The sequence below is a fragment of the Pogonomyrmex barbatus genome, unplaced genomic scaffold (assembly GCF_055798465.1).
Source record: "Pogonomyrmex barbatus isolate J1 unplaced genomic scaffold, ASM5579846v1 scaffold4, whole genome shotgun sequence".
Classification (NCBI taxonomy): domain Eukaryota; kingdom Metazoa; phylum Arthropoda; class Insecta; order Hymenoptera; family Formicidae; genus Pogonomyrmex; species Pogonomyrmex barbatus.
This window is the reverse complement of record NW_028297138.1, coordinates 7,384,178-7,389,442: the sequence shown is the minus strand read 5'-3', so window position 1 is coordinate 7,389,442 and position 5,265 is coordinate 7,384,178.

The window sequence follows — 5,265 nt, the reverse complement described above, 5'->3', positions numbered from 1 at the left end:
TGGCTTTTCTTTTTATTAAATTAGAGCAGTTTCCGATTCGACATGACCTTACTAACATTTCGAAAAGAAGAAACATGAACTATTTTGATAAAAAAAAAAGTCCATATATATTATATTAAATTTAGTCTAAATTTGCATTAAAATTTTATTAAAAGTTTTATTAGTAGTGATCTCTAAGAGTTTAGGTAACTTGATTTTTAAAGCGCTTGAAAATATTGCAATACGATATAATAATGACGGTATCTGCCATTATTGCTTAGCTAAGTAGATAATCACCTTTTCATCGCCAAGCAACGAGTAAATTATCTTCTTGCCGCAATGCGCCATTATTTCGCTGGGATAGTAAAAATTAATCGCCTTAGGCATCGAGTTGCGCCACGAAAAACAAGCAGTCTGATGGGCGAGGCACTTGTCTTCATAAGCAAATTAACTCTCTAATTATGCGATGCTCGAATTAGTTTCAAATACTTCCATTTATTACGCACCCAAACTACACTTGAGTGTACTTCAGTCAGCTGCGAATCCATCTACTTCAAACTTGTTACGTCGGAATAGGAATTTGAAGACTGGAATAGCCTGCTTTAAACACACAATTATTGGAAACGTCTTACTTCACTGATTATTGTGCAGCGGATTCTTAGTCCGGATATCGAGTATTTCGACGATGAGAAACGAGATCAGGCAAAAGCAACTTCTGTACTAATTATTTGTCTGATATCGGTTTTAACGATAATCCACAATAAAACATGTTAATAGTAAAATAACCGACAGTGGTTCTTATATAAACACGGGCTCTTCGGAAAGATTAATTCCAGGCTTGTCAGTTTAAAATATATTTAGAACCTGTAAATGCGCCAGATTAAATTATGACGGGCTTTATTGATATCGCCCAATATTTCCTAACAATAAGCGTAAAGCTGATAAATTGCGCTTTAAATAATATCGAGTGTTGGGTGAAACAATGAAAATTCGCAAATAAATGTTTTATGGGTTATACGCAAATTTAATGTCGTATCACGCACAGCTTCACTAAATAATACAGCTAACAACATGAAACGATATTGATCGAATGTAAATAATATGCATACAAATATGTCGAACGTGTGCGGGATGCCTCTGTGCGCGGGTTGACTCGAAACGAAGGGAACAGTTTTACACGTGGAAAAATATATAAATACATATATAAATAAATATATAAATATATAAATACATATATAAATACACACGGAAAGTTACACTCCTTTCTCATTCACATGGCTCGTAAAGCTAACGCCGGCTATTGATAACGCCGGCGCATTAATTAAGTTTTGCATTATAAATCCATACATTTTTCGTCATCGGCGTAATTTTATGCAGCCATCAAAATAAAAGTTTCGATGTGCATACTTATAAATTCCATTCATACGGAATATCGCGCAATACGCATAACGCAATTACTATGGACGGTGAGAGTAAAAAAATGTCTATTTAATTTATTTAAAATTGCGCGCTTTGTTCTCTCAAAATTGATCAAGCGGGGGATAAAATATTTAATATTCGTTACAAGTATGTATTTTTAAAAGAGGTAAAAACACGCGTATGTGTGTACGCATGCAATGACGAGACGCTGATCATACATCGATCAGGCCGATTCGCAATCCGATAGCTCGTAAAGCGAATACAGTTCATATATTTCGTTGTCTTGGCGAGAAAGAGAGAGAAAGAGGGGGGGGGAGAGAAAAGTGCCAAGGCAAAGGCAGAGAACGCTTTTCGTGTTACGACATCCAGCTGCAGTCTGAGAAAAATGACCCGTCTCGTAGTTTCTCCCTTTCGTAACGAAAAATCCCGTCCCCGGTGATATATCAGATCGCGTCGCGTCTAAAACCGATGGTGCAACTTTTGTCCAATAACGCGATACGTAAACGTCCGTATACACTGCCGGGGAAACCCAGCCCGAACGGATAGATATATTTGCGCGAAATACCGGGGAAACCCGGGCCCGCTCTATCCCTTCGGCTTTCGATCTCTACGCTAGAATAGTCGGCGACATTATTCTTTCACGAATTGCCGATGCGTTTCGAAAGTGGCTCTCTGTCGTAAGCAGAAACCCGCCCGTAAGCACTCGTGAGACTCGGGCTGCAAAGCGGCCTATAAAATCGAGATAGAAAAGCAAAGGGTCCGCGAGCTTTCGGCTCGTTGTGTTCGGTCTGTTCTGCGTCACCGAGTGAAAAAGCCTCGTTGCATGCGCGCGTACAGTTTTTAGCCTGGAATATCGTATCGAGAGCCAAAGGGATTTTTTTAGTATTTTAAATGGTTTCGAGAATGAAGCATGGTAAATAAGAACTTTTAGTATTGCGCGTCGCGGAACAATAGGCGAGCAAAAATAGCGAGTATCGGAATTTTACTGTGTTTCCTTCTCAACTGCCCTGCTGTCTCACTTCTATCCGTTCGACGGGATCATATCTTCAGCGCGATTAAATTAGCTATCGCCATCGTAAAAATTTTAATCTTCTAATATGCTTCTTACCCAAGCTTTTACTGGCTTAAGAGCAAGGAGTGCAGATAATATCGTGAGTGAATGTGACAATAATTTACAACGTACGCGACAGTTACGCGTGCGAATGTCACTCCCGTTGGATGGAAAGGCGACCCTGCGGGATCGGTACATGAGAAGAAAAACCTATAATATGGCGCGCACATCGAGCATTTCTTTCCGTTTTTTTCTCCCATTGCGCCGTATAACGTTCGGAAGGGAAAATGATATAGGTTAAAAGTACGTGAGCGAAATATTTTACGCGCTTCCCCGTGGCCAGTCGGAAATACGGAGTATCGCCGCGAGTTCCTATTCTCGAACGAAACCGACAGACCTCCGCTTCCGGCGGAGGAAAAAGATCGACTCTGCGAGCTATATCGCGTTTTTACAAAGAATCCCACGATAGATATATGGCCCGTATCAGGAGATACACATGCGTGTTACGCGAGAAGATATAGAGTTGCGTTTTGGTGTCCGTTGGATAACACGACTAAGAAGACAATACGGGATTGTATTGGACTATATAAGTAAAACTATATAAATTGTAGATTGATATATTAAGCCGTTGGGCAAATAGACCGTTTCCTATCTTTTTTCGTGAATCAAAAATTTAATTAATTGTCAAATCTCTCCCTACTGAATTGTAATAAAAAAGCGATGAGAAATATAATATAAATATAATATAAATAATAATATAATAATATAAATATAATATAAAGATACGGAAAGAAACAAATATTTATGGATAATTTATGGATAATGTTGAAATAAAAATACGACGGCTGGGCAGACTTGCATCCTGAAGGAGGGAGACGAAAGAAATAAAATGCGTGCCATACTTTTACGACTCTTCGTAATGTGCGAGGCATATGGCACTGTGGCGGCTGTCGCTCCTTTACAGCACGCTCCTTCTACTTCACCCTTCGACATCTACTTCATCCTTCGGTATTCAGGCCACGCGCACCAAAATCACCAGGTGGTAAAAACTCGAATGAGGGACGAGTGCAACGACTCTCGAGACTTACGATACTTACTAAATCCCTTCCGTTGTTGTAAAAAGAGAAAAAAGATAAAAAAATTCGAACTCAACAAAGAGAAAAAGTGAAAGAATATTCATATGATTTTATCTGAAAATGAAAAATGGAATCAAATAAAAGGAAATAAAATTATATTAAATTGCTAGTAAAATAGTCGTTTCATCAAGCAAATATTTTCGCAAATATAAAAGTTGGATACGGCTAAATCTAATTAAAAAGAAACTTTATTCCGTATGACATTTTCACGGAAAGATCGACAACTTTTTTCATCCCTATCGAATAAGTTTCCCTTTTTCTGCGACGCGACACGAATGACTTTTCTTCGATATTGCTCCGTCGACGTGGTTTTTCATTAAGAAATGGCATGAGTCAGCAATATATTTTCAAAGTACAATAATCCGCTTCTTCATGCACTGTTTATATACCACTCATATTCTTCCTTCATCGAGTCTCTTTGTCGAAGTAACTCCGCAAGACGGCTCGACTGCCGAGAAGCTTTCGTGCTCACTTTAATGAGCTTACCCCGAAGGCTTCTGACATACGTCTCGACGTCGATGCTTCCCTTAACGCCTACAGCCAAGTCTCGTAGGCCGCCCTCCGAACTCCGTAATCATTTTTAACTTCGCAGGGTCGACTACTTCCAGTCCCGTAAAATAGCCGACATTTGTCACCATCACGTAACACCTGGATGGAAGAAAAAGTCCTTGAGAGACGTGTAATCGGAGAGAACGGGCAATCCTTACGTAACATTTCCATGATACGAAAATTTCAACAAAATCATTTATTATTTGAAAAGATAAAATATCTCGTCTCGATTCTTTTTTTTCGTATTTATTTAAGAATAAACATACGTGAGGACGAGCTTTAACGCAAATTAATGCACGTTATTAAATTTCTTTACTTACAGATATTCAATAGCGTCCCATAGCTCCCTGCATATCGATCAGGACGCTTCTGTCTGCCCCTTTAATGCCGAAGAAAACGCGCATTCGCAATAACTTGAGCAACGACTGCTCATTTCGCTTTGCTAAAACTTCGTTCCGAGTTCTTTCAGAAACTACTTTTTTGTCAAAGGGGAAGAGCCAGTTGTACGGAAATGAATAAGTGGTAATTCAATTCTATCCTAATCCGTCCGTTTGTCAGATGTTGAAGCTACGCGCGATTTTATTGTAAGATATTCACTAATTCTTATTATCTTGAAGTGAATATACTTGAAGTGAATACTTTTATGATATTACAAAAAAATCAGGAATATTTTATAAATATTATATAATATTAATGTTATTATTATACAGGATGACAAATATATTCTGGCACATGGAAAGAAATTTTAATATATTTATAATAGAATGAATAAATATAAGATAAATTTAATTTCAACGTTTTATTTATGAAGTAATAAGAAGCATTTGATGCAATTATTTTTCACTGTACTATTTTTTACATCTATTATTAACTTGAAACTTGTATTAAAATCTTGATACATAGCACGCCGCGTGCGCTTTTATGTATATTTATGGTTAAATTGCAAACGCTTTATGGTTATTAAATTGCAAATGTATTTATGCTATCATGGATTAATGATTATAAATATTTACAAAACAATTCAAAAATGCATTTATGCAAAAAATTTAGGAAATGACCAGACATTATAGAACATGATACATATCACGTGTATCAAGATTTTAAAATAAATCTCAAACTAATGGTAGAAGC